This window comes from Dama dama, chromosome 28 (assembly GCF_033118175.1).
Source record: "Dama dama isolate Ldn47 chromosome 28, ASM3311817v1, whole genome shotgun sequence".
In the NCBI taxonomy this organism is placed as follows: Eukaryota; Metazoa; Chordata; class Mammalia; order Artiodactyla; family Cervidae; genus Dama; species Dama dama.
The window spans coordinates 7982222-7992050 of record NC_083708.1 but is presented as its reverse complement, the minus strand read 5'-3'; positions in this window follow the sequence as shown (position 1 = coordinate 7992050).

The following is a 9829-nucleotide window of genomic DNA, read 5'->3' as shown; positions in this document are numbered from 1 at the left end:
TTTCTAAAGAAAAAACAAAAAACAATATTTAACAATACAAAGAAGCAGCACACATTTCATTTATTTCAGCTTCCACAGAGATTGTGATTATGATACTTGCAAGACATTTTGGTTAATTCTGTTATTTTGCCAGAAGCGAAAAATAAAGAGACTAATGGCACGCAAAATAAATGGAGAAAAGGAGAATGTTGCGTATGATTTGTGCATAAAAAAGAACCAATGTGAGGTTTAAACATACTTTGCAACTAGAGGTTTCTCACATTATCTTGAATAGTGATTTAGTCGTTTCTTTCAAAATCTTGTGGGTCTCACAACAGTGACATAAGAATAACAGCCCAAAGGAACAATTTAAAAAGCCTTAATCCTGAAGGGAAAGGAGCACTCACTCCCAGGGTCATTTATATTCCAGAGCAATGCGGGTCTGGGTTAGGGAGAAAGCCACCCTTAATAAAGCACTTCACCCTTCACACCGTTTCCCATAACCTTCATAAATTGCAGGCTACAGAGCCGGCCTGATGATCATCCTGCTGAGGTATATTTATAGCAGATGATTTGTGGATGATAAATATGCCAAGCAAGTGGCGGGCTCCAGTAACCCTAGGCTGGTCTGATTTGCTCAGGGAGTCAGAATCAAGAATCACAAAAAGAACGGTACGTGGAGAAATCTGGTTTCTAGCCCTTGACAACAGCACAGTCCCGAGAGTCACGGAGGGAGAACCACCCTGCTCCCATCTGCAGAGTTCCACCAGGTGACGCACTGCTGATACACAGACTCCAGCCCCCACCCCAAAAAAGGAGCGCAACAGTTGAGACACTGTGTCCTGTCTCCCTCTTGAGATTGGACTATTTCGTACTTTAATGCAATTTAAATTCACCATTTCAAAGAATAATTATCAGCCTTCCCGTGGCCTTTCACAAGTCTGTGTATGTATGTAAACACATACACGCATGTTATATATACACACATGATATATACACATGTGCATATATGCACATAATGTTTGTACGTGTACATATGCACATACATAAATATGTAATGCATACATATGTATTTCAGATGTTACACGTATATTTGTTTGGGAGGATGGTTTCACTACATTACAGTATATTTCTCTTTGGTAAAGTACTCTAGCTTCCCAGGTGGCTCAGTGGTAAAGAATCTGCCTGCTGATGCAGGAGACATAAGAGACACAGTTTCAGTCCCTGGGTCAGGAAGATCCCCTGGAGGAGGAAATGGCAACCCACTCCAGTAGTCTTGCCTGTAAAATTCCATGGACAGAGGAGCCTAGTGGGCTACAGTCCATGGGGTGGCAAAGAGTCAGACATGACTGAGCAAACACTCAAGGTACTCTTACCTCCAAACTGCTGGATTAATGTATAATTTTCATTTAAGTAACCCAGATAACCACAATGGTGTGGCCATTCACTTGTACCTGGACAGTCTAGAGTGTGAAGTCAAGTGGGCTTAGGAAGAATTACTATGAACACAGGATTGTGTGTATCTAAAGCCTAGCTTGAAGGATTTTGAGCATTATCTTGCTAGCATGTGAAATGACCGTGATTGTACAGTAGTATGAACATTCTTAGACATTGCTGTTGTTTGGGATTGGAATGAAAACTGACCTTTTCCCGTCCTTGGCCACTGCTGAGTTCTTCAAATTTGCTGACATGTTGAATACAGCACATTAACAGCATCATATTTAGGATTTGAAATAGCTCAGCTGGAATTCCATCACCTCCACTAGCTTTGGTCATAGCAATGCTTTCTAAACCCACTTGACTTCACTCCAGGATGTCCAGCTCTAGGTGAATGACCACACCATCATGGTTATTTGGATCATAAGACCTTTTTTGTACAGTTCTTCAGTGTATTCTTGCCATCTCTTCTTAATCTCTTCCACTTCTGTTAGGATCTTACCATTTCTGTCCTTTATTGTACCCAACCTTGCATGAAATTCTCCCTTAGTATTGTTAATTTTCTTGAAAAGAGCTCTAGTCTTTTCCATTCTATGGTTTTCCTCTATTTTTTTGCATTTTTCATTTAAGAAAGCCTTTTTAAAAATTATTTATTTATTTTCATTGAAGGCTAATTACTTTACAGTATTGTGGTGGTTTTTGCCATACATCACCATGAATCAGCACATGTGTCCCCCATCCTGAATGCCGTCCCTCCTCCTCCCCACCCCTTCCCTCTGGGTCATCCCAGAACACCAGCTTTGGGTGCCCTGCTTCATGCTTTGAATTTGAACTGATAATCTATTTTACATATAGTAATATACATGTTTCAATGTTATTCTCTCATATCATCCCACCCTCACCTTCTCCCACCGAGTCCAAAAGTCTGTTCTTTACATCTGTGTTTCTTTTGCTCGTCAATGCCATCTTTCTAAATTCCACATATATGCATTAATATACTCTATTGGTGTTTCTCTTTCTGGCTTACTTCACTCTGTATAATAGGTGCCAGTTTCATCTGCCTCATTAAAACAGACTCAAATGAGTTCTTTTTTATAGCTGAATAACATTCCACTGTGTATATGTACCACAGCTTCCTTATCCTTTCATCTGCCGATGGACATCTAGGTTTCTTCCATGTCCTGGCTATTGTAAACAGTGCTGTGATGAACATTGGGGTACACGTGTCTTTTTCAATTCTGGTTTCCTCGGTGTGTATGCCCAGCAGTGGGATTCCTGGGTCATATGGCAGTTCTATTTCCAGTTTTTTAAGGAATCTCCACATTGTTCTCCACAGTGGCTGTACTAGTTTGCATTCCCACCAACAGTGTAAGAACGTTCCCTTTTTTCCACACCCTGTCCAGCATTTATTGTTTGTAGATTTTTGATAGCAACCATTCTGACCAGTGTGAGATGGTATCTCATTGTGGTTTTGATTTGCTTTTCTCTGATAATGAGTGATGTTGAGCATCTTTTCATGTGTTTGTTAGCCATCTGGATGTCTTCTTTGGAGAAATGTCTGTTCAGTTCTTTGGCCCATTTTTTGATTGGGTCATTTATTTTTCTGGAATTGAGCTGCATGAGTTGCTTGTATATTTTTGAGATTTATTTTTTGTCAGTTGCTTCATTTGCTATTATTTTCTCCCATTCTGGAGCCTTCCTTTTCACCTTATAGTTTCCTTCGTTGTGCAAAAGCTTTTAAGTTTAATTAAGTCCCATTTGTTTATTTCTGCTTTTATTTCCATTAGTCTGGGTGGATCATAGAGGATCTTGCTGTGATTTATGTCAGAACATGTTCTGCCTATGTTTTCCTCTAGGAGTTTTATAGTTTCTGGTCTTACATTTACATCTTTAATCCATCTTGAGTTTACTTTTCTGTATGGTGTTAGGAAGTGTTCTAAATTCATTCTTTTACAAGTGGTTGACCAGTTTTCCCAGCACCAATTTTTAAAGAGATTGTCTTTTCTCCATTGTATATTCTTGCCTCCTTTGTCAAAGATAAGGTGTCCATTGATGCGTGGGTTTATCTCTGGGCTTTCTATTTTGTTCCATTGGTCTATTTTTCTGTCTTTGTGCCAGTACCATACTGTCTTGATGACTGTGGCTTTGTAGTAGAGCCTGAAGTCAAGCAGGTTGATCCTTCCATTTCCATTCTTCTTTCTCAAGATTGCTTTGGCTATTTGAGGTTTTTTTGCATTACCATACAAATTGTAAAATTATTTGTTCTAGTTCTGTGAAAAATACCATTGGTAGCTGGTAGGGATTGGTTTGAATCTATAGATTGCTTTGGGTAGTATACTCATTTTCACTACATTGATTCTTCCAATCCAAGAACATGGTATATTTCTCCATCTATCTGTGTCCTCTTTGATTTCTTTCATCAGTGTTTTATAGTTTTCTATACATAGGCCTTTTGTTTCTTTAGGTAAGTTTATTCCTAAGTATTTTATTCTTTTCATTGCAATGGTGAATGGGGTTGTTTTCTTAATTTCTCTGTTTTCTCACTTTTAGTGTAGAGGAACGCAAGGGATTTCTGCATATTAATTTTATACCCTGCAATTTTACTATATTCATTGATTAGCTCTAGTAATTTTCTGGTGGTATCCTTAGGGCTTTCTATGTAGAGGATCATGCCATCTGCAAACAGTGAGAGTTTCACTTCTTCTTTTCTAATCTGGATTCTTTTATTTCTTTTTCTTTTCTGATTTGTTATGGCTAGGGCTTCCAAAATTATGTTGGATAGTAGTGGTAAGAGTGGGCACCCTTGTCTTGTTCCTAATTTTAGAGGAAATGCTTTCAGCTTTTTGCCATTGAGGATAGTGTTTGCTGTGGGTTTGTTGTATGTGGCTTTTATTATGTTGAGGTATGTTCCTTCTATGTCTGTTTTCTGGAGAGATTTTATCATAAGTGCATGTTGGTTTTTCTTAAGGTTTTCTCTGCATCTATTGAGATAATCATATGGTTTTTATCTTTCAATTTGTTAATATGGTGTATCACATTATGTCACCCTTCTGTTCTCTGGAACTCCTCATTCAGTCCATATATCTTTCTCTTTCTTCTTTGCCTGTTGCTTCTCTTCTTTCCTCACCTAATTATAAAGCCTCCTCAGACAACCACTTTGCCTTCTTGCATTTCTTTTTTCTTGAGGATGGTTTTGGTCACTGCCTCCTTTACAGTCCTGCAAACCTTCATCCATAGTTGACACACTCTGTCTATTAGATCTAATCCCATTAATCTATTTGTCACCTCCACTGTATAATCATAAAGGGTTTGATTTAGATCCTACCTGAAAGGCCTAGTGGTTTTCACCACTTTCTTCAATTTAAGTCTGAATTGTGCAATAAGGAGTTCATGATCTGAGCCACAGTCAGCTCCAGGTCTTATTTTTACTGACTGTATAGAGCTTCTCCATCTTTGCTAATTAGTCATCTGCTAATGTAAGAGCAGCCCTTTATCTTCTTATTGTTCTTTCACTGTGATCATTTCTTTTCGAGGTTGAGTTCACACATTACCAAGAATGAGGACAAGAACTGATGCTGTGAGGACCAGCATGTCTGTTGACCTTCATCAGCACCAGAGGTTGAGGTATATTAATCACTTATTTCTGAAGTCTTGTACCTTTCTGGCCCTGTTCCGTATGAATACTGACACACTCCTCTCTACTATTCCTCTTTCTGCTGGATTCTCCCACTTCACCTTGCTTATCTACTCACTGTTTTCTACCACACCTTTTGCAGTGCTATTCTCTCTGTACCCTCTGTTGCCTGAAATCAGCTCTTTTGTGGCACAGAGTCTCCTACAACCATGTCAAGTGGAAGCCACTTACATGCATGTTTCTTCCACTCTGATTTACTACGGTCTGTTGGGAGATGGGATCAGTGTCCTTGCTGTCCATTGCTGGTTTCAAATGTTAACTCCTCATTTCCCTTTTTCACCCTTTCACCTTTGCTAGCTTCACCTCTTCATTCTTACTATCATCATCTGCTGCTGCAGCTAAGTTGCTTCAGTCATGTCCAGCTATTTGTGACCCCATGGACTGTAGCCCACCTGGCCTTTCTGTCCATGGGATTCTTCAGGCAAGAATACTGGAGTGGGTTCCATGCCCTCCTCCAGGGGATCCTCCTGACCCAGGGTTTGAACCTGCATCTCTTACCATCTCCTGCATTGGCAGGTGGGTTCTTTACCACTAGTGCCACCTGGAAAGCCCTACTATCATCTACTGACTTTCAAAGTTCTATTTTTCCTTTCATGCAATACTTTAGATGCTTGCTCACAGATTCCCTCTTCAGCCAAGTTCTAGTCTTCTTTCTCATGCCTCCAACATCCATGTAGATGGCTTTTATGGCAAAACAATTCCTTTGTTCCATTTCTGTATTTTCCTTTGTACCCACTCAACAGCATGTTCCTCTTGACGTCAACTAAAGAGGCTGTAACCAATGACTGCACCACTGCCAATATTTAAAAGTTAATGTGTCAGTCTCTAATTACAACCTTGAATATTCATCAAGTCTTCCATAAAAATTTGATTTTAATCCCATTTCTTCTCTTGTCCTCTCTTCCCTCGTTATACCCTATGGTAGGCAGCCCCTAAGCCACCCCCACCCTCAGCAGTGACCCCCTACTTCCCATCACTCCTGCTCTTCTGTAATCACCTCCCCTTCAGTGTGGGCTAGATTTGGAAACTTGCTTCTAATAAATAGACTGTGGCGGTAGTAATAGGAGGTCACCTTCAAGGTTAGGGTATGAAATGGCTTCAACTTCCATCTTAGGAGTACTTTCGCTCTCCCTTACATCACTGGCTCTGAGGTCAGGCAGTTGCCACGTGGGGAGATAGCCCTGTGAGGAGGCTTTGTGTGAGTGTGACTAGGATCAGATCTTCTGAGACCTGTCAACAAGCCATATGAGTGAGCTTAGAAGGGAAAGTTTTCCCAGTCAAATCTTGAGATTTGTCTTGCCAACATCTTAGTGGTAGCCTTGTGAGACACCCTGAATCAGAACTACTCAGCTACACTGTTTCCAGTTTCCTGACCTGCAGAAAGTACAAGATAACAAGTATTTTTCTGATAATGAGTGATGTTGAGCATCTTTTCATGTGTTTGTTAGCCATCTGGATGTCTTCTTTGGAGAAATGTCTGTTCAGTTCTTTGGCCCATTTTTTGATTGGGTCATCTATTTTTCTGGAATTGAGCTGCAGGAGCTACTTGTATATTTTTTAGGTTAATTCTTTGTCAGTTGCTTCATTTGCTATTACTTTCTCCCATTCTGAAGGCTGTCTTTTCACCTTGCTTATAGTTTCCTTCATTGCACAAAAGCTTTTAAGTTTAATTAGGTCCCATTTGTTTATTTTTGCTTTTATTTCCATTACTCTGGGAGGTGGGTCATAGAGGATCCTGCTGTGATTTATGTCATAGAGTGTTGTTTTGCCTATGTTTTCCTCTAGGAGTTTTATAGTTTCTGGTCTTACATTTACATTAATTCATTTTGAGTTTATTTTTGTGTATGGTGTTAGAAAGTGTTCTAGTTTCATTCTTTTACAAGTGGTTGACCAATTTTCCAAGCACCACTTTTTAAAGAGATTGTCTTTTCTCCGTTGTATATTCTTGCCTCCTTTGTCAAAGATAAGGTGTCCATTGGTGCATGGATTATCTCTGGGCTTTCTATTTTGTTCCATTGATCTGTTTTTCTGTCAGTACCATACTGTCTTGATGACTATAGCTTTGTAGTATAGCCTGAAGTCAGGCAGGTTGATTCCTCCAGTTCCGTTCTTCTTTCTCAAGATTGCTGTGGCTATTTGAGTTTTTTTGTATTTCCATACAAATTGTGAAATTATTTGTTCTAGTTCTCTGAAAAATACTGTTGGTAGCTTGATAGGGATTACATTGAATCTATAGATTGCTTTGAGTAGTATACTAATTTTCACTATATTTATTCTTTGGATCTATGAACATGGTATATTTCTCCATCTATTTGTGTCCTCTTTGATTTCTTTCATCAGTGTTTTATAGTTTTCTATTTGTACCACAGCTTTCTTATCCATTTGTCTGCTGATGGGCAGACATGGATAAGACATTGCTTCCATGTCCTGGCTGTTATAAACTGCTATTATAAACATTGGGGTACATGTGTCTCTTTCAATTCTGGTTTCCTTGGTGTGTATGCCCACTAGTGGGATTGCTGGGTTATATGGCAGTTCTATTTCCAGTTTTTTAAGGAATCTCCACTCTGTTCTCCATAGTGGCTGTACTAGTTTGTATTCCCACTAACAGTGTAAGAGGGTTACTTTTTCTCCACACCCTCTCCAGCATTTATTGTTTGTAGACTTTTTGATAGCAGCCATTCTGTCTGTCATGAGATGGTACTTCATAGTACCCCAATGTTCATTGCAGCACTGTGTACAATAGCCAGGATATGGAAGCAACCTAGTTGCCCATTGGCAGATGAATAGATAAGAAAGCTTTGGTAGATATACACAATGGAATATTACTCAGCTATTAAAAAGAATGCATTTGAATCAGTTCTAATGAGGTGGATGAAACTAGAGCCTATTATACAGAATGAAATAAGCCAGAAAGAAAAACACCAATACAGTATACTAACACATATATATGGAATTTAGAAAGATGATAATAATGACCCTATATGTGAGACAGCAAAAGAGACACAGATGTAAAGAACAGTCTTTTGAACTCTGTGGGAGAAGGTGAGGGTGGGATGATTTGAGAGGGTAGCGTTGAAACGTGTATATTATCATATGTGAAGTGGATTGCCAGTCCAGGTTCAATGCATGAGACAGGGTGCTCAGGGCTGGTACACTGGGATGACCCTGAGGGATAGGATGGGGAGGGATGTGGGAGGGGAGTTCTGGATGCGGACCACACGTGCTTCCGTGGCTAATTCATGTCAATGTATGGCAAAAACCACTACAATATTGTAAAGTAATTAGCCTCCAACTAAAATATATAAATTAATTTATAAAAAAAAAAAAGATACCAAATATTTGCTGTTTCCATTTGCAAAGTTTGGGGATAGCTTGTTATGTAACAATAGATAACTGATGCATAACCCTATAGATTCCATATCCATTACTATAGTAATTTATTTAAAACCTTCAGCTCCTGCTTATATTTTTTCTGGCTGAATGTACTGTAAAACTGCCCTCCTGAGCCAGGATCTATGAAGCAGAACATTGGTGAAGAAATCCACACCCTTGGGCACCCTAATGACCCTGTATATTCACTGGGTTCACATGGCCTCACCCCATGGGCTGTTACTCTATCATAACTTAAGACTTGTAAGCTGACTTGCCCACTACACCCCCATATGAATATTTTGCTTTGTCAACAAAGGCCCATCTAGTCAAGGCTATGATTTTTCCAGTGGTCATGTATGGATGTGAGAGTTGGACTATAAAGAAAGCTGAGCACCGAAGAATTGATGCTTTTGAACTGTGGTGTTGAAGGAGACTCTTGAGAGTCCCTTGGACTGCAAGGAGATCCAACCAGTCCATGCTAAAGGAGGTTAGTCCTGGGTGTTCATTGGAAGGACTGATGCTGAAGCTGAAACTCCAATACTTTGGCCACCTCATGTGAAGTGTTGACTCATTGGAAAAGACCCTGGTGCTGGGAGGGATTGGGGGCAGGAGGAGAAGGGGAAAACAGAGGATGAGATGACTGCATGGCATCACCAACTCGAGGGACATGGGTTTGGGTAGACTCCAGCAGTTGGTGATGGACAGGGAGGCCTGGCGTGCTGTGGTTCATGGGGTCACAAAGAGTCGGACATGACTGAGTGACTGAACTGAACTGAACTGATGAATATTTTGTAATTTTTACTTGATCGTTAAAGCCTAAAACTTCACTTCAATACATCAACTCTGATTACTCTCTGCATTCTTCATTGATAAAGAAATGTGGCTGGATGGGAGCTCCCTCATCTTTCAGCACATATGAATTTTGAGGGGAAATTATGTAACCCATGCATGTGTGCATGCTCAGTCACTCAGTTTTGTCTGACTCTGTGTAACCCCATGGACAGAGGAGCCTGACAGGCTACAGTCCATGGAATTTTCCAGGCAAGAATACTGGAGTGGATTGCCATTCCACTCCAGGGAATTTTCCCAATACAGGATTGACCTGTGTCTCCTCCATTGGCAGGCAGACTTTTTACCTTGTGTCATCTGGGAAGCCTATATTCAACCCATAAAACATTTCAAAGGCATATATCACAAATCTAACTAATTTTGCTTTCACTTACATTTTTATTTTCCAAAGCATGCCATTTTCACTCAGTTGACTGTAGTAAGTTTCTAGCTGGTATCAAATATTCTTCATTATTCCACTTTCAATCAATTATGCTCAAGGAAAAAAATGTGTTC